The 21,488-nt window shown below is 35.9% G+C and overlaps 2 pseudogenes across 2 annotated transcripts; one reads left to right on the forward strand and one right to left on the reverse strand.

The window, feature by feature from the left end:
* Window positions 1–9,327: 9,327 nt before the first annotated feature.
* LOC309864103 (U2 small nuclear ribonucleoprotein A' pseudogene) lies at window positions 9,328–16,952 on the reverse strand (annotated as a pseudogene). The gene is made up of 2 exons: window positions 16,908–16,952; window positions 9,328–10,521 (listed from the first exon to the last, which is right to left on the reverse strand). The product of its transcript is annotated as a U2 small nuclear ribonucleoprotein A' pseudogene (transcript).
* A 2,479-nt stretch (window positions 16,953–19,431) lies between these two features.
* LOC309864019 (ferritin light chain pseudogene) lies at window positions 19,432–19,975 on the forward strand (annotated as a pseudogene). The gene has a single exon. The product of its transcript is annotated as a ferritin light chain pseudogene (transcript).
* Window positions 19,976–21,488: the final 1,513 nt, after the last annotated feature.

A 21,488-nucleotide genomic window follows, 5' to 3' on the forward strand; every position in this document is an offset into this window, starting at 1 on the left:
TGTCAAAACTAAAGTTATTTTCACCTTTTTAAAAAGCTGTAATATGGACCCTCAACTCTATGGTCAATTAATCTTCGACAAAACAGGAAAAATATACAGTGGAAAAAAGACAGTCTCTTCAATAAATGGTGCTGGGAAAACTGGGCAGCTCTATGTAGAAGAATGAAACTCGACCATTCTCTTACACCACACACAAAGATAAACTCAAAATGGATAAAAGACCTCAACGTGAGACAGGAATCCATCAGAATCCTAGAGGAGAACATAGGCAGTAATCTCTTCGATATCAGCCACAGCAACTTCTTTCAAGATATGTCTCCAAAGGCAAAGGAAACAAAAGCGAAAATAAACTTTTGGGACTTCATCAAGATCAAAAGCTTCTGCACAGCAAAGGAAACAGTCAAAAAAACAAAGAGGCAACCCATGGAATGGGAGAAAATATTTGCAAATGACAGTACAGACAAAAGGTTGATACCCAGGATCTATAATGAACTCCTCAAACTCAACACACATGAAACAGGCAAGCATATCAAAAAATGGGCAGAAGATATGATCAGACACTTCTCCAATCAAGACATACAAATGGCTATCAGACACATGAAAAAATGTTCATCATCACTAGCCCTCAGGGAGATTCAAATTAAAACCACATTGAGATATCACCTTACACCAGTTAGAATGGCCAAAATTAACAAAACAGGAAACAACATGTGTTGGAGAGGATGTGGAGAAAGGGGAACCCTCTTACATTGTTGGTGGGAATGCAAGTTGGAGCAGCCTCTTTGGAGAACAGTGTGGAGATTCCTCAAGAAATTAAAAATAGACCTTCCCTATGACCCTGCAATTGCACTCCTGGGTATTTACCCCAAGGATACAGATGTCGTGAAAAGAAGGGCCATCTGTACCCCAATGTTTATAGCAGCAATGGCCACGGTTGCCAAACTATGGAAAGAACCAAGATGCCCTTCAACGGATGAATGGATAAGGAAGATGTGGTCCATATACACTATGGAGTATTATTATGCCTCCATCAGAAAAGATGAATATCCAACTTTTGTAGCAACATGGACGGGACTGGAAGAGATTATGCTGAGTGAAATAAGTCAAGCAGAGAGAGTCAATTATCATATGGTTTCACTTATTTGTGTAGCATAACAAATATCATAGAGGACAAGGGGTGTTAGAGAGGAGAAGGAAGTTGGGGTAAATTGGAAGGGGAGGTGAATCACGAGAGACTATGGACTCTGAAAAACAATCTGAGGGGTTTGAAGTTGCGGGGGTTGGGAAGTTGGGATACCAGGTGGTACATATTATAGAGGGCATGGATTGCATGGAGCACTGGGTGTGGTGAAAAAATAATGAATACTGTTTTTCTGAAAATAAATAAATTGAAAATTTTTTTCTAAAAAAGCTGTAATACATTTCTCCTTTATAAACATCTTTTTCTCACTTTTCTTCTTTTTTTTTCTTTTTTCACCCAGAGAATAGTTTTACATGTTTCTTTTACCTTTCTTAGTAGATTAATCTTTATACCAGAAAAACATCTTTAACTTTTCATTTGCTAAGATTCTTCTAAATTTGTAGATAATTTCAAACCAGTGACAAAATATTAGATTTAGAGGCATAACTTAAGACGATCTGGACTCCAACTTTTTCCCTACAAATCACAAAATTAATACAAAGAAAGGGTACATGATTAGCTGTGTATCATAGGAAATAGAAGATACCAGTCATGAATACTTGAAGAAAATCTCATTGAAAAAAAACAAATGACAACTTTTGAGGATAATTATATTTGGTAGTATTTTAGATTAAATATTCTTATATATCTTCCCTACCTTCTATCTCAGCATGATGTAGTCCTTGGTCAAATACAAAAATATATGCATATATTGCTGACTCCCAAGAAATCTATAGGAGACTGAGGTTTTCAGAACACAGTGAATTATTCACAGTGGGCTGAATACTAAATGCTAAATGCTAAATACATCTGGTAATGCAGCTCTAAACCAAACGTTCTAAGGAAGTGTAAGGGAGTCATATCTGTAATATTACATTTATAGATGTAAAATTGACAATAAATTAAAAAGAAACAGGTGAAATTAATCTGTTATTGTATTTTATGAAATCTCATATAACTAAAATATTATTCAACTTATATGAGAACTTACTATATCTTTTGTATTTATTCTGCTCTTATTCATCATTTTATCTTTTTGTTTTTCTGTGCTGTGTCTTGATTATTATTATTATTATTATTTTTTGATAGAACTTCTGGCTTTCTAATTCTTCCATCGGCAGAAGTTAATACTCATCAGCTGTTTGACTCATCCTTTAAAATTTTATCTTTTATTTAGTTTTTTTAAAGATTTTTATTTAATATTTTACAGAGAGAGAGAGAGAGAGAGAGATAGCGTGCGCGCACAAGCAGTGGGAAGAGCAAGAGGAGAGGGAAAAGTAGGCAGCCTGATGCAGGGCTTGATCCCAGGACCCTGAAATCATAAACTGAGCCAAAGGCAGATGCTTAAATGACTGAGTCACCTGGGCACCTCCTCCAAATTTTTTTTCTTTATTTTTTTTTAAGTAGGGTCGATGCCCAATCTGGAGCCCAAAATGGGGCTGGATGTCACAACCCTGAGATCAAGACCTAAACTGATATCAAGAGTTGGATGCTCAACTAACTGAGCCACCCAGATGCCCCTATTTTTTAATATAGTTTTAATTAAATTTCTATTTTCAGAATTTCCTTTGATTTCTTTTCATATCTGTTTTGTTTCCATGTCTTTGAAGATATTTTCAAACTTGTACTATTTTAAAAATTATTAAGATGTGTGTATGTGTGTGTGTGTGTGTGTGTGTGTGTGTGTGTGTATCTTATAACTCTTGCCTGATGTCTTTAGGGTATCTTTCAGCTGTAGATATTTTTCATTTGCATTGCTCATGACATTTTGTTTTCCTATTGTTTATTTTTTTATTTGATTTCCTTCTTAATATTCCTATCAAATTATCTGAGATGGTAAAAAAAAAAAAAATGACTTCCTATACGACTACTTCCTATGATTACTTGTTTTTCCATGTGAAGTGCCACTATCAGTCTAGTATTTTTATGAAAAAAAAAATACTTAACCAACTGAGCCACCCAGGCACCTCTAGTATTTTTAATTCAAAGTGTGAGATTTGGTCTCCAGATCCACAGAGTGACTACTTTATGAAAACTTTTGAAGAAGTATTTCCTTTCTGATTACTGCTTTGCTTAGTACTAAAGGATTTTATTTTCTTTTTACCTCTTGTGTGACACTGTTGGAGAGGAGGGTAGATTTTCCTCTTACTCATGTTAGTGGTATGACCCTACAGTGACTCAGCTTAATATGAGCATTGCTATTATAATCATTCCTTCCTTGGCCTGGCTTGTGGTTTTAATTACTGTCTTTCTTGCTTCCGAATATCAAATATCAAAATCAGAACTTAAGATTGTGGAGGTTTTTTTGTTTATTTCAATTGACAACTATACTACATAAAGGGGTTCAAGAAGTCCTTTTCTTTCTGATTTTTAGCTTTCTCTTAATTTGGAGCCTGGTAACTCCTCACTATCTTGGCAATTATTTATTTCTCTTAAATAACAAAAATTTTTTTTGTCAAGTATTTTGAATTGGTTTGATAGGAATAATGCTCAGAATAGCTTGTCATATTGCAAAAAAATGGAATTTCAATAGAAACTCTTATATCTTGGGGCTCCTGGGGGGCTCATTCATTAAGCATCTGTCTTTGGCTCAGGTCATGATCCCAGGGTCCTGGGATTGAACTCTGAATTGGGCTTCCCGCTCAGTGGGAAGACTGCTTCTCCCTCTCCCACTCCCCTTGCTTGTGTTCCCTCTCTCACTGTGTCTTTCTCTACCAAATAATAAAATAAAATAAAATAGAAAAAGAAACTCCTATATCTTTGAGTATGAGTAAAATATATTCAGATGCTCTGAAAGATAGTTGAGCTGTATTTTATAATTTCAAGCATGGTTATAACCTGAGACCAAACAATTTTGTGTGGAAATACACAGGATAATTTACACATATAATATGTTGTACAGTAATATACAACATAATCTACTGTTATATTTATAGTTGCACTGTTTGTTAGAACAAAAATGTTGAGATAATCCAGTCTTTGACTCTGTAGTACACATATTGCAGGGATCATGTATAGAGAGGTAAATCAACACATATTTCTTGTGATATTCACAGAATGGTATATTACACATCACTGAAAATGAATGGACTATTTATGCATTAAGCAAAATGGATAAATTCCAGAAATATAATGGTTTTGATTGAAGCAAATTGGAAAAGTTTGAGTGAGGGGCCACTTTTATAAAACTCATTAAAAGTAGAATGCTGATATTAATAAAATTCAAAATATTGGTTACTTTTGAAAATAAAAGACATAAAAATGGGAGAAACACATGGGTAGCTTCAAATATTGGTAATGAATATTCTAAATTTGAGTTTATGTAGTGGTTGCAAAGTTTTTCAATTTATTTTCATATTTTATAACTAGCACATGTATTTATAACTTATTATATATGACTTTAACACGAACAGACATGATTTTGTAAATATCCATAATTGCATGATTCGTACTAAAAACTATTTGAAATTGTAGAGTATTATTGCCTCTCCAAGGCATCAAATAATTGAGCATTTAATGTAGTGACTTTATAATCAGGACTTCAAAAAAACTCTAATAGAATCTTATTCCTCTTAACCTAAAGATATGACTGTGTTATCACACTGTTTTGGACTGGAGTTCCAATCTATTCTCTAATCAGTTTGGTTGTAACCCATTTCCCTATTCAGATATCTACATTTATAAAATATATTCTACATTAGTCTGGGAACTTTAATCTGATTATTTCAAGTATGGTCACACAGAGAAAGGAGAAAAGAGATATGATAACCATCTTTTTAAACTATGGCTTATCATATCAATTTATTCCATGTATTTCAAGCAAATCACTTTTGTAGGATATATTATCTATGTCAGTTAACTAGAATGAACATGTTAATAAAATGGTCTTTTGGATTCTACTTACATTATTGCTACATAAATGTGGTTGTTGAAATTTATAGAGTTTAACTTTGTTAATATAAGCTGGTGGTTTGCCTACCATAATAGGCAATATATTAGAATATCTCCATGCAAGTAAATGCAAAACGTCTTGAAGATTTTGTCCACCATGAGGGCACAACAGCAGTTCAGATCATAATTGTGCCGCTATTCACCCTAATTCACTTCTTTTTTTTTTTTTTAATTTATTTATCAGAGAGAGAGAGGGGGAGAGAGCGAGCACAGGCAGACAGAATGGCAGGCAGAGGCAGAGGGAGAAGCAGGCTCCCCGCTGAGCAAGGAGCCCGATGTGGGACTCCATACCAGGACGCTGGGATCATGACCTGAGCTGAAGGCAGCTGCTTAACCAACTGAGCCACCCAGGCGTCCCCCTAATTCACTTCAATCAGAGAATTAAGGAGGCAGGCAGAGTCAGAGTTTTTTCCCCTTGACTTTTACAAAGAATTTATTTTAAATAGAAACAGAAGAGTAGAATCCACCTCAAAAAATATGTATTTTGTTATATCATTTCACTTCCATTGTATGCTTTCTTACCCTTTGAAAAGAATCACTGCATTATAATATTATTTTCTAAAGGAAAGAGTTCAATTTTGGGGAACCTGGGTGGCTCAGTTGGTTAAGCAATGCTTTCAACTCAGGCCAAGATCCTGAAGGCCCAGGACAGAGTCCCTCATTATGCTCCTTGCTTGGTGGGGAGTCTGCTTTTCCCTCTGACCCTCCCCCCTCTCATGCTTTCTCTCTTCAACTCATTCTCTCTCAGATAAAAAAATACAATCTTTTTTTTTTTTTTTTTAAAGGAGGTGTTTTTATGTGGGTTTTTTTGTTGTTGTTGTTTTGTTTTGCTTTTAGAACTTGCCTCAAGATGAGGGATAGAAAAGGCACAAAGTGTTCAGATTTTCAAACATAAAGTAGTTTTTTTTTTTTTAAAGATTTTATTTATTTATTTGACAGAGAGAGATTACAAGTAGTCAGAGAGGCAGGCAGAGAGAGAGAGGAGGAAGCAGGCTCCCTGCCAAGCAGAGAGCCCGATGCGGGACTCGATCCCAGGACCCTGAGATCATGACCTGAGCCGAAGGCAGCGGCTTAACCCACTGAGCCACCCAGGCGCCCCAAACATAAAGTAGTTTTAAAATTGCATTTGTCTCTCTGATGGAGGCATAATTCTTCGTGGGATATATGGATCATATCTTCTTTACCTATTCATCTGTCAAAGGGCATCTTGTTCTTTCCACAGTTTGGCGACTATGGCCATTGCTGCTATGAACAGTGGGGTACAGATGGCCCTTCTGTTCACTACATCTGTATCTTTGGGGTAAATACCCAGTAGTACAATTGCAGTATCTTAGGGTAGCTCTATTCTTAATTTCTTAAGGAATCTCCACACTGTTTTCCGAAGTGGCTGCACCAACTTGCATTCCCACCAATAGTGTAATTGGGTTCTCCTTTCTCCACGTCCTCTCCAACACAATTGTTTACTGTCTTGTTGATTTTGGCCATTCTAACTGGTGTAAGGTGATAACTCAATGTGGTTTTGATTTGAATCTCCCTAATGGCATGATGATGAACATTTTTTTCATGTGTCTGTTAGCCATTTGTATGTCTTCTTTAGAGAAGTGTCTGTTCATGTATCCTGCTCATTTTTTGACATAATTATCTGTTTTCTGCATGTTGAGTTTGAGGAGTACTTTATAGATCTCGGATATCAGCCCTTGTCTGTAGTGTCATTTGAGAATATCTTCTCCCATTCTGTAGGTTGCCTCTTTGTTTTGTTGACTGTTTCCTTTGCTGTGCAGAAGCTTTTGATCTTGATGAAGTCCCAAGAGTTAATTTTTCCTTTTGTTTCCTTTGCCTTTGGAGACATGTCTTGAAAGAAGTTGCTGTGGTCGATGTCAAAGAGGTTACTGCCTATGTTCTGTTCTGGGATTTTGATAGATTCCTGCCTCATGTTGAGGTCTTTCATCCATTTTGAGTTTATCTTTGTGTTTGGTGTGAGAGAATGGTTGAATTATATTCTTCTGTACATAGCTGTCTAATTTTCCTAGCACCATTTATTGAATACCCAACTTTTCTATCAACATGGACAGGACTGGAGGAGATTATGTGGAGTGAAATAAGTCAAGCAAAGAGAGTCAATTATCATATGGTTTCACTTACTTGTGGAGCATAAGGGATAACACAGAGGACATTGGGAGAAGGATAGGAAAAGTGAGTTGGGGGAAATCAGAGGGGGAGACAAACCATGAACACTGAGAAATAAACTGAGGGTTTGGGAGGGGAGGGGAGTGGGGGGTTGGGTGAACCTAGTGGTAGGTATTAAGGAGGACACATATTGTATGGAGCACTGGGTGTGGTGGATAAACAATGAATCTTGGAACACTGGGGAAAAAAAAAAGAAATCATTAACTAATAAAAAAAAATTGCATTGTCTCATAGGAAATAATGGGTGACGTTGGTTACCTTTCTCAGTGTATAAATATATCCTCAGTACCACAATAAACCCCCTAAATTTCATAGACTTTTATTTATTCTTTTCCTATCTATATTTCTATATAAGTTGTAACATGTGTTATGTTTGTACAAATCAATTAAATCATATCTGAGATGACTGGAAAGCAAACAAACAAACAAGTAAAAAGGTAATATAGAACATTCTCTTGTCATGATTTCTGTCAAACTAAAACCTCACTCAATACTATGAGAAGTATTGACCATTTTGCAGGCATCCCATTATTTTTGGTAGCCAATTCCCTTTTGGGAGTGAACAAATCTCCTAAAATGGACCCCCTAAATTGAATTGGTGCAGGGTACCTAAATCTCTTGGCTGTCTTTGAAAACAGGTCTCCAGTGTAGCACAGCAATGTTGCTGTATCACCAATTGAAAAATTCCAATTTACTTTCCTCTTTAGATCTGCACAAAGAATGAGTCCACATCAAATTGTTATGATCAAGAAAGATATTGCTTGTAACAGTCTTTCCTACTTTAAAAATGACTTCGCTGGGGTTGAAAAGTAGTATACACCTCAATAATAAAAGAACTAGGAGGGACTGAAATGACTCAGAATGAATTGTGTAAGACTTCAGTTATAACTGATGAAAGTAAATTAACAAAAGAAAGATAGTAAATAAATATAAAGAATTGTGTATGTGTGTGTGGATTTGGGAAGAGTGATATAAATGTTAGTGCATATGCCTAGCTTTTCAAAAAATTCCATCAGTGAGAATATATTTCTTTTTTGGCAACCTTATTTTAAAAACACATGAAGATGAAGATTCTGTGTGACAAGTAAAAATTCACTATATTCTGTGGAAATCACACAAAGTCTGGGATTTGAGCAGGTCTGTTTACTGAAACACTGCAGATTTTTTGATAATCATTTGAATATCTAAATTTGGAAACAACTCTTTCTAATTAAAAAAGTCAAACCTAGTTCATCTAATTAAAAATATTGTTCATTTAGGGACTCGGTCCTTCCTGAACATTTTCTCTAGCATAATTAAACAAAAAATTCATGTTTTGTTTTTTTTTTTTTCCTTTAGGGTTGACCAAGAAATCTTTAATATTTCCCTCAACTCAACTAAACTTTAGGTCAGCTTCTTCCTGACTATAGTTCCATGGACTCCATTTTCTTAGAGCATTACTTTAGACACTAGCAATTGTAAACATTTTCTCTACTTTTTTGAGATGTTAGTTCTCCTGTAGCTCAAGGATGTCATTTTCAAAAACTTGGGAGACATCCTTTTGAAATCCAATCACTGAGAAAAGTAGTGTCACCTTCTCCCAGTTTATGTGGGAAGGCAGCTGCCTAACTTCTCTGGTATGTACAGATTAGCAAACAGAAATGGCCTAATCACATTGGCCAAGCTTCCGCCCCAAAGTCCTTCAATATTTTACATTAGCTTGCTCCAGTGTTTAAAAATCCTTTCTTGGGGTGCCTGGGCGGTTTAGTCAGTTAAAATCCGACTTGATTTGGGCTCAGTTCATGATCTCAGGACCTCAGGGTCATGGGGTAGAATACCAAGCCTCTGCTCAGTACGGAGGCTGTCCATCTGTCTGTCTGTCAGTCTGTCTGTCCCCTGCCGCCTGCTTTCTCTCTGTCTTCAAAATAAATAAATCTTTAAAAAAATTCCTTTAAATTCTTTCTTTTGTTTCAGCAGTGCTGAGTTCAATCTGTCCTTTTGGAATAATCTTGAATTCCATTGCAATTGTCTTTTTTTTTTTTTTAATCTTGAGTTTTATTAAGAATTTAAAAATCTAAACATTTTATAGAGGCCTGGGAAGCGTACTCAGAAACACTGCCCTCTGGCATTTCCAACATCCACACGTCCATATACCTCACTGCACTGCACCTCCCCACCAAGACAGGCAACTTGGCAGCACAGTGAATGTCGCTGTGTTTTTACTATTTGTAGAAAACTGGCATTTAGATTTAAGAATTAATAATATTACAAAATTACCAGCAGCAGTCTTAAGCATTTTAACAATGCTTATGAACTCCACTTTGCTGACCCAAACAAAGCTATTATTCCAAGTTCAACAAGCAGGACTTGTCCCAAGGAGGCATAGTATACATCCTGCAGATACTCAGGCTACATTGTTCAGGACCTATTTGTGACTGTGTCTTCTCCCATCTCCTCTTCTCCATCATCAGTGGGACCTGATCTGCATTCCCTGCCAGGTATCTGCCCGGACTGCAGCAAGCCCTTCTGCCCCTCCACTTCAGCCAGGGTAGACGCATTCCCTATAGCATTCTTGATTGCTTCTACATCTCCTGGAGATGGCCCACCTTTCTTCTTGTCAGTTGGCAAACCAGCACCTGGGTTGAAAGTTTTGCTTCTCCTGGCAATATCCTTTGCAAGTTGTGCACCTCGTTTGCCCTTGAACATTTTCTCTGCTTCCTGACGCTCTTTTAGTTTCACCTTCTGGAAATCCAGTACTCTGACTTGCGGAACTTTATAAATTACATATAGTCTGTAATGCTTCTTATTTGTTACAGGATTTCTTAGAATACTTAGGTAAGTCAGTGATTTGAGAGATGCCAAAGGGTCCAGATCACCCAGTTCCACAAGACTACTGTTGGTGAGAATGAGTTCTGTCAGACAGGCTAGAGCCTGATCAAGTCCCTCACCTATAGGGCATATTCTATTGTTGTTTACTAACAATGTTTTCAGTCTTCTTAACAAAGGAAAACCATCCAGTTTCCTGATTTCATTGTCAGAAAAGTCAATAGCATCAAACTGGTCTAAGGTAGCACCTAGATTTTCAATGACAGGAATTTTATACCCCCGGAGGTCCAGCTCGCGGTCCGCACGGCGTTGGTGTACTGAGCCACCTGCTGGATCAACTCTGTGGTCAGTTCCACCGTCCTGCCGCCTCCCGCTGCCGGTACCACGGCCCGCTGGCACTTGAATAAAACCTTGATTACTACTTTAAATAAGTGTCTGTTGCATTTTTTTTTTCTGACAGTGAATAGATATTAAGTGTAAATATTCACATAAGAAAACATGTTTTAAGGAATGAAGATTAAACTATTATATCCCTACATTGTGTATTGCTTCTTACAAACAATATTATTTCTATAACATTTTTAAATGTTGCAAAAAGCTTCCAAAGACATTACTTAACTTAATTTTCACAATATTTCAGTAAGATTGATAATAACAGTATCATTGGGCTAACTTTTAGACATCTGAGGCTTGAATTAGTTGTCCTGCCTGAAATTATAGCACAAAAGAGCCCTCTAGAGTTTCACTAGAAGTGAGCATTTCTTGGGTCCCCTACCTATTCCTCATGTATCCACAATCTCCAGGTTCCACATCATAGTTATCGTTAATGCACCATTCACATAATTGTTGAGTCACCCAGATTTCTATCACCACAAGAACATGGTAAAATTGTAATTTCACTGAAGTTCTTTGACTTCAGTTACTCTGTTTTATACCTTACCTTAAAAAGCCACATTATTTTATTTCCATGTAAATTTATGTTATCTATATGTTAATCCATTTTGACAAAGACTAAACTATGAAGTATATTTGCTTCTTATATGGAGTCCAGAGACTGACACAAATTTTTAAACACAACAGGAAATCAATATTGTTGAGTGGATGTATTAATGAAGTCAGACTTTTGAGAAATTATATCTGTATTTCTAGAATGTTCAGGACAAGGTTCACACACTATTGATAACCAAAAGCCAATAAATATTGGTTCAGGAGAAAAATGATGATTGTTCAGTTCCATGTTACCAAGTTTTGAGTGTAGCATCCATACAGTAAAATATTCCCTAAAAGAATCTACTTCCTTACTTTTATGGTGTTTTTTGTTTTTTGTTTTTTTTTAAACAGCTTATTTGTTAACCCTATATGCCAATCATTATGAATGAGTTCAGAAGGTATACTCTAAGGTGCTGTAGTCAGAGAGAACAATAGAATTAATTACACAAGAAACACTGTGACATTCACATTTATGAGAAAAGTGAGCACAAGAAGAGTTAATATGTGCAGAGCATCTTTTCATTTAGTTTGTGATACTTTTATGAATATGAAACTAAGAGAAAGGAAGATCACTAATGTAATCCATAGAAGTTCTTGGGTACTAACACAGGTTTCTTTGATCCCAGTATCTAACCTCATTCTACTGTCTAGATATTTTCCTCATTTTGCCTTAAACCCAAACCACGATTGTACCCTTCACACACACACAGTTTAAATCCTCCAACCAGTTACGTCACTGAGGCAGAGAAAAATTATATACAAACAGGACACTCAGAAAATAAAAGCAGGTTGTGGATATCTGAAGTACTCAAAATGGGAAAAATGAATATACACTAAATACATGCACATATATGCATACTTTTCCATGTTTATATTAGAGGAAAATCTCTATTATTTTCTTTTATACTACATACAACTCTACTATGACAATAGTTCACTTCTGGTCACTGAATGTGTTAGTTTTTCTCACACCAGGCAATTCTGCAACAACAGCTGGGTGTCCTACAATTTGACTCAATTCTGATGTTGTCTACCTACAGATTGCATTGGATTTCATAGATTAAAAAGTCAGTCCCAGGAGACTCCCCTGCCAGCCATTTCGGATGCCAATAGCAAGTCCAGGTTGCCATCTGTGCTTCTGATCAACCAGCTATAAATCAGAAGTTATTCATGACTCCCTCCTAAGGTTCAATTAATTTGCTAGACTGGCTCACATAACTAAAGAAAACATTCATTTAATAGATTACCAGTTTATTATAAAAGGATATAAATCGCTATCAGTCAGATAGAAGAGATGCATAATGCAGAGTATAGGAAGGACTGTGGAGCTTCTGTGCAATAAGAACATATCACTTCTCTTGCATTTGTACATGCTCATCAACCTGGAAGATCTCCAATTCCCATCATTTTAAGTTTCTACGGAGGCTGCATTACATAGGCATGATTGATTAAATCACCAGCCATTGGTGATTGAACTCAATCTCTAGCATCTCTCTGCTCCCTGGAGGGTGGGGCTCAAATCTCCACCTCTCTGGTAAAGATTGGTTTCCCTGGCAACCAACCCTCATCTTGATGTTATCTAGGGGCTTTCCAAAAGTCACTTCCTAAACTTAAACTGAGGTGTGGTTGAAAAGATCTCCTTGTGAATGACAAAAGTCACTCCTGTCACTGAAAACATTCCAAGAGTTTTAGGAGTTTGTTTCCAAAACCCAGGGACAAAAACTTTGGGCCAGGTCTGCATTTCCCAAGGCAGGAACACCATCATCTAAGTCATTTAAGCATTTTCTATTATACCACATACGTACAATACATATGTATATTGTGTGGTGTATGTCTATGATTTTTCCTATAATATATATTAGTAATTCTTCAAAAATAGTTATTTTATTCAAAAGATACATATATTATAGACTTCAACTTGAGAAAATCCTATCTAATAAATAAAATGAAACAAAATGAAATTTACATAAGAACATGTAGGACAAAACAAAACAAAACAAACAAAAAACTGATTAACAACCTCTGATACAGTCTGTTTAACTTCCTGATAAAATTTCCACTGAAGAAGAAACTCAAATTATTATTTTTTATGAGAATATTTGAAGGAGGTTGTCAAAGTAATTCTTTTATGCCAAAATTTTGGGAGCATCCTCAGTTTTAAGCTAAGTGCTTAAATACACCAAAAGCCAGTACTAGTGAAAATGTCAAAACAAACTCCCTGACTGTAGGAAGAAAGGAAGAGAGGTCTCATTGACTGGCTTTATTTCCCTTTGTCTTCTTGTAATGGTCTAGCTGTTGGTTAAGGTCTGTGGTTTATTATGGTTATCGGAGACAGAATAAAATAGAAGCAGATTGTGAAATATTGTAAAGGGACAATCATAAAAGCAGTAAAATTTTCTAATATCCTACCAGAAAGACTAGATTTTTTCTTGCTGTTCTTGACCACATAACCTTTAGAGAGAGAATGTCTAGTAATGGCAGCATTTTCCTTTAGTAATAAGATAATATATGATATCTATCACTATCACTTACAAATACACACACACACACACATACGCGAGGATGTTTTCCTGATGTTTCAAAGAAAGAGAATAGTACAATAAGTGATTTCCTATAAAAAAAAACAAAACAAAACAGAAAACAAACAAACAAACATGAAAATGTTTCAGTATAAGACCACACAGCGGCAGAGGGAATCAGGAATTGAAAGTCTTATGGAGAGACTATTATAAGATAAAAGTAAAGTAGGTGAAAATCTAAAGAGCAGCAGAGATGGAAAAAGACTTGGATGAGACATTGAATTCTTGCAAGGAAACTAGAACAGAAAGAGCAGAATCAAAATCTGCAAGTGAGGTGATTATAAAAATTAATTGTTCAGGAAAATTGAATTAATAATCTGGAGGAGAATGTTTTTAAAAAATCCATTAGTCTACGAAAATGAAAAAGAAATGATCAATGAAAGTGAACATGATTGATGTCAATGACATACACACTGTGGAGGTTTCACTTGCAGAAAACTGGTGTCCTTAAAAAATGGTGCAAATAAATATAAGAAAGAAGTCATAAACTGAGTATAAATCATAACACATGATTTCAATTTGGTAATAAGGATAAAGAGTGTGTGTGCATGCATAAATATATATCTCATGAATATGTACATATTTGTGAGGGGTTGTGTGATGCCAAGTAGTTTTCTTTGGTTGGAGGGAGGTATTATTTTCCAAAATAGTTTTTCATTTTCCTATTTGTAACAATAAGCAGATACTTACTATAAAAACATTAAATAAAATGTTGATGAAATTGAAAAACATGAATTAAATTACCCAGAGTGAGCAAAATTAAGAAAGCATTACCCAGTAAGTACTGTTGTTTTAATAAGATCTATTTTTCTAGATGTGTCCATGTTACTAATTTACTGTACCTGTGTTTCTATTATTCTAAACCGGCAAACTATATCATCACAGAAGGGTGCAAATAATTCAGCAAGACCATTTCATTCTATTCATATGACTGACTGTACATTCTTTTGTTAAATCTGCTGATTTTTCCCAGAGGGAACCCTTACACCCTACAAAATCATAAAGTTGAAATGAATAAAGGTAGCAAAGTGCTAAGTAATTCTGAAATTATTCATTTTCTGTTACTGTGGGACAAAATGGAATAGGAAGGGGTGGGACAGAATGTTCAATTTAGGATGATGAAGTTATTAAGTGGTTTCTTGTCTGCCTACATTTCAACAGAACTGTTCTTTCTATATATACTGGATAGGTAAATAGAAAGATAGATGATAGATGGTGGATAGGTAGACTTTTGTACAGAGGTAAGTTTATCTATCAATACACACACATACACACACATATGCTGATATCTACAAAGTAAAATCATTGGTCATTCATGCTTTTAGGTTAGTTACTTTATGAAATAATTACCGAATAGAGATCAAATTAAGTGATACTGAGACTAGAGAATAGGAATGGGAAAACAATAAAAATATCAATGAATGGAAAACATATGGTAGTGTAGTCTGAATTTCTGTATGCTAGTATAGTTCTCAACTTGATACTCAAAGAGCTATCTGTACCTTGGCATTCAGTGTCTATCTATTCTATGGTTGAGAATACATATGATTAAGATGATTTCTATCATCTGGGGTCCTTGAATAACATAGACTTTTTAAGGCATCCACATAATTCACCATACAATGATCTGAACTGATTTTAAAACATCCATCAAAAAGCTTAAATGGCATTTCTGGGCCATGTTATGGGCCTTTTTACTTATTGCCTATATGTAAATTTCTTGTTTTGAAAGACAGTAGCATTTTATATGGTTTTTGCCATCTGAATGATAAGTGCAATTTTGTACAATAAAAAGGATTGCTTTGAGGCAGTTGAGATTTAATTAAATTCACTGAGCTTTGTGATTAAAAAAAAAAAATGCTATTCCTAAAACTAGAATGCATACAACACATTCCAACATTTTGGAACCAATATTAGACTTCTCTCTTACTTCATTACAAGTCATGACAGATGATTTGAAAAGAAAGCAACATGGAAAATGTATCAATTTTGACAATAGTTCAGAATTCATAGTTAGCATCAGTATTGTGGATTATTCAAATAAGTATGTGCTTCAATATTTACAACTAAAATGTATTTAAATTCTCAATTTAATACTACTCTTTTATATACTCTGGTCTTATACTTATCTCTATCAATTAAAAAGTAAATATTTAAACATATGCCTTCCATTTAAGATATAAAAGAATTTTATATCTTCACTTGATTGTAAACTCTTGAAGTCCTAACACCATACCTTATATTTCTTTCTTTATTTTACTGGATGCTTATCATAGTATAATCACTTGGCATATCCTTGCTGATTAATTGACTGATTGCTGTCAAGTTCTCATTAATTATTCATCAAATTTCAACGGCATTTTTCCTCAAAAAGATCAAAGAGTTCTACAGCAAACTGCAAATTTATAGCATTTAGCAGTACAGAGTTGAAAATAGTAAATCCAGGGAGGATGTAGGAAAAAAAATAATCAAAGGGATGAGGAAGGACAAATGATAAAATCAATTCAACACATACTTACTGGTTATCTAATTTTATGCATTGGACTACATTTCAAAATCATTTTGCCATGAGAGATGATTTTAGTACACTGGTGGAAAAGTAGAAAAAGTCTTCTCTATTGCCCAGTCCTCATAGATTTTGTCTGGATCCGTGTAGGTATGCTTCCTTTCCAGCTTGAAGCCTTGTTTCAGTTTTTCAGATTTCTGTGCAATGGGTCAGAAACTCATGCTGCTGGTGCCAAACAGTTCAGCTAGAGAGAAAATATATGCGGCCAGGGGTTGGGGGGAGCCTATAAGCAGGGAATCACTTGACTACACAGAAGACCCTGAACCCTCATTATCCCACATTTTAGGCCAGGCATAAATGATTTGTATGCAGCATAGCTAAATTTCCAGTAAAGTCGCTCCACTCTCAAAATGCTATACAAATGTATGTGCTGGGAAAGGAAGGAATGAGGGAGAGGGAGGGCACATCGATTCCACTATGTAGTAATGGAAATTGCCTGCTCAGAGAAGTGTCCCTGCGGCATCCGGTCTGTCCTAGTGACTTATCTCATGCTGCTGAGATAGCTCTCGCCTAAGTACTGGCACAAAGAGTGTGGGTAGAAAAGGAGCCTCCAGAGTCAACCATGAACAAGAATAAGAGAATTCAGAAGCCAATATTAAATTGTCAAACTAAATCTTCTGGAGTAATGGGGCACTACAGGAATCATTACATTACATTTCTGGAAAACTTCGTTCAGATAGTTTTGACAGCGCATGATACCGGGTAGCAGAGCGTTGGAGCCCAACTACCAGCCACTCTGCCCTTGGGTAGAAAGGCATTTATATTACAGTTCGTGCAACACTGATACCACTCTTGCTTGTATTCCTGCGTGCTTTTATGACTGCACATTTTCCAGTGAGGAAAAAGCCTGGGAATATCATTTCCTATGGCAAATGGTTGACTTGTTTGTATTATAAACACGGTTTGGAGATTTTGAGTTGCTTTAAATACTTAAACATTTACTTGTAAGTGTTATTCTGAAACAGGTATGTTGTCTAATATAAAAATATTTTTAGATAATTCCCAAATCCTCTTTACATTGATGCTATCTAAACCAACATAGAGATCACCTGATCATCTAATCACTAAAGAGATTATTATAGTCCTAATTGATTTTATAAGTTGTATTTACCATTTAATTTATAATTTATCTTGCCTGTTTACATTATTTAGTTTCAAGAATACTGGTCTTCGATATGCATTAGGTATTTCAAATAGTAAGCTATTTGTTGCAATAATGTTCTTTCTCTTCCTTCTAAGTCCATAAACACATATCTATATTTGCTCTCTCTTTTACTACCTTTTAGCTCTTTCCTTGCACTTTTATTCCATGTTTTCTTTGAGAACAAAAGTTGTTTATTATTATAATTATTCCATATGGTAATAGGAAATGAATACTTAGAAATTCGAAGAGTCCTCAAGTGGAAAAACATTTCAGGGAGAGTTTGGTACTGAAGATTCTGTTCTGTCCTATAGTAACATTTCTGGCTGATGCATTTGTTTTTGTATTAGATTACACCCATAAAAAAGGAACACATCAGAAGAGTGTTATAAAGTTTCATACTTGGCCTCTCATTCTATTTCATCACAAGGCATGGAGACAATTCAGAGTATAATAAAGAAACACTGGGGAAAACAGCTTGGTGAATGGATACAATTGTTTCATTTACAACTCACTCATCTAATTGTCTCCTATGATCTGCTCATTATTGTTTAAAGAACAGAAACTAAAATGAAGAAATTGAAGTCTTTGTCACACCTATATTTGTGAAAGTTTGAACATAGATTTTAAAGCAGAACCTGTAAGGGCCAGTTCGCACATTTGAGTTACAGTTAAATCTTAACTCCCAAGATGAAGGGTCAATGAAGTCCTAGATAGTGACTTTTATGAAGTGGCTATTTACGTGTTGATTCTGCAAGACTCCCTTCCTCCCCATGTCACCCTCACAAACACAGATCATCCACCAGGCCTGCTTTAAACCCATTACAAGTGTGTTTACAACAAATGTGAGCATAGTTGTAGATTTTTGCGTGATTTAAAAAGCAACAAAAAGTATTGGTAAAAGTAGCAGAATCAGTGAAATTATAAGGGGAAAACAGGTAAGAAAAAATACTCTTGGTTCTCCAAGTCTAAAATTTAAAAATTGAGTAAACTACCTTTTTTTTTTTTTAAGATTTTATCTATATACTTGACAGAAAGAGAGATTACAAGTAGGCATAGAGAATGGAAGCAGGCTCCCTGCTAAGCAGAGCGCCCAATGTAGGGCTTAATCCCAGGACCCTGACATCATGACCTGTGCCAAAGGCAGAGGCTTAACCCACTGAACCACCCAGGTGCCCCTTGAGTAAGCTCTTTTATGAGACGTCTTACAGTTCTATATTCTGTGTCCATGAGACACATTCGTATGGAATGTACTGATGAAAATACAATTGCTATACTGTTTGCAAATTGGGAGTTTTCAATTAGCAGTTGAGAGCTGCAAGTCAAAAATGGCAAGAGGAGGGGGCGCCTTGGTGGCTCAGTGGGATAAAGTCTCTGCCTTCAGCTCAGGTCCTGATCCCAGGGTCCTGGGATCCGGTGGCATCTGGCTCTCTGCTCAGCAGGGAGCCTGATTCCCCCTCTCTCTGTCTCTGCCTGCCTCTCTGCCCACTTGTGATCTCTCTGTCAAATAAATAAATAAATAAAATTAAAATGGCAAGAGGAGTTTTAACACTGATGTTTAGCCCAGTAGCCACTCCCATCTCTACAAAAACAAATAATAGAAGGAAAAACCCAACATAGTCAAATAGTCATCAAACAATATTCATAGAATATGCCACCTAGGAAAAATAAACAAACAAATATGCTTCTTCCTTTTTGCTATGAAAATTGTTCTTTACAATTCCTTGACGAAAACAATGGATGTGGAAAATATATAGTGAGTGTTTTGTGCCTGTGTACAAAATATCTTCAAGATTTTTGATGATTTGCATTTAATAAATTTGAATATTTAGAAAATATTTTTACTACATTAATATTTTATTACCTTAACATGAAAATAAGGGTATATTAAGGAGATGAGCCAGTTAAGGTAAAAGAAACCAAATAGTTTATGCACAGAGAGGCTGGACTTCAAGCTTCATGTAATCATAATACCTAGATGGGGTATCATCAAAAATGCCTGATTCGTCAGAATTATTTCACCGAGGTGGAGGCCGCGTCAACCGTCTGGTCAAACATGCATCTGCGGGCCTCCTACACCTACCTCTCTCTGGGCTTCCATTTCGACCGTGACGATGTGGCTCTGGAAGGTGTGGGGCACTTCTCCCGCGAGTTGGCAGAGGAGAAGCGCGAGGGGGCCGAGCGTCTCTTGAAGATGCAAAACCAGCGTGGCGGCCGCGCCCTCTTCCAGGACGTCCAGAAGCCGTCCCAAGATGAGTTGGGGGGAAAGCCTGGACGCCATGGAAGCTGCCCTGGTTCTGGAGAAGAGCCTGAACCAGGCCCTTGTGGAGCTGCACGCCCTGGGTTCTGCCCGCACAGACCCCCATCTCTGTGACTTTCTGGAGAACCACTTCCTGGATGAGGAGGTGACACTCATCAAGAAGAAGGGCGACCCCCTGACGAACCTCCGCAGGCTGGCCGGCCCCCAGGCTGGGCTGGGCGAGCATCTCTTCGAGAGGCTCACCCTCAAGCACCACTAAGAGCTCTGGAGACCAGCAGCATCCTTTGAGGGGTCCTCGCTGAACATCCGTGCCCCAGCCTCTCCCTGCAGCCAGAGGCAGCTTTGAGCCCTCTCCCAAGTCCTGGACCAAACGGAAACAATAAAGCTTTTTGCAGCAAAAACAAAACAAAACAAAACAAACAAAAAATACCTCTCACGACCTGGTGTAAGCCCCCTGTGCCAGTCTCCTGAGACAGATTTAATGTTTCAGAACCTGAAAGCAGCTTGTTAGTCAGAATTCACACAATGGCTTCAATACAAAGTGAAACAAATTGTGACACCACAATCTCAGACCAATACACGGAAGAGATGGAAATTTCTCTCTATCCGTGATTTTGTCAGTGTTAGAAGGAGGACAAAGCAGGGAAAAGCAGGCTCATCCCACTTAGTGCTGAACTCCATGGAAAAGCAGCATGTGTAACCTTAATTTCTTTAAGCCAGTAGTAAAGGCTGAGAACTAGTCCACATCTGGCATTTCCCCCCATCTCTTAAGATTTAAATTCTATTTTATTATCAATGACAAGAGGGCTAATAAATATCTTGAAAATGTGATCAAATATATTGAAATGTTTGTATTTATATTAATTATGTCTTTTTAATTTTCAAAAATGCATGCTCATTGTAAAGAGTTTAGAATATGTAATATGTAACAATAAAAATTAAAATATGTAATAAAATTACCTTATGTAGAAAATTGCTATAACTAATTTCATATATATTTTCCAGTTTTTAAATTTTTACTTTTAAAATTATAAATGAGTTTTTTATACAATATATTAAGATTAAGTAGACTTGATATAGAATTGTATCCTTATTTTTAATTTAACTGCAAATTGTAAGCACTGTGCCATGTCATTATAAACTATTTAAAAACCTATGCTTATTCGCACCACATGTTCTACCTTAAAACTATAGTAAAATATATTTAATCACTATCCAACCATTAGACATTAAGGTTGCTCAAGGGATTTTACTGTTATAAATATGTCATGATTTTCATCTTTGTATTAAATATTTGTCTGGATTTTTTATTAGTTCCATAGGATAGAGTTCTAGAAGAGAAATTACTGTACTAAAGGGTATGAACTTTTTACAGACCTTTCTGTATGTATTGACAAATTGCTTTCCAGAAAGGTTGTACCAGGTTATACTCTCACTAGTAGAGTATATTGATAAGTCTTGCAGTGCACACATACTAGATAGAACTTTAAAAATCTTTACTTACTTGTTATTTAACAGTAGTAACTGCTATTATAATTTGAAATTTTGTAATTAATAGAAAGATTGAAATATTTTTCATGGGTCTAAATATCATTTGTATTTCTTTTTTCTGAATAAATTCATGTCATGTTTAAGGTTTTCTACTGTTGTTTAAGTGATTATTATTATTTGCTTTATAAGCTTGTCATTAAGGTTATTATTTTTTAGTTTTTTTTTTTAATTATAACTCTTCTCTTTGTTCTTTAATTTTGTTTTTAATGGACTTCATCACATATATTGATATTTTGGTATTTTACTTTCCTCTCCATACTCAACATAGCTTTTATGAT

Source organism: Mustela nivalis (genome assembly GCF_964662115.1).
Source record: "Mustela nivalis genome assembly, chromosome: 5".
Lineage (NCBI taxonomy): Eukaryota > Metazoa > Chordata > Mammalia > Carnivora > Mustelidae > Mustela > Mustela nivalis.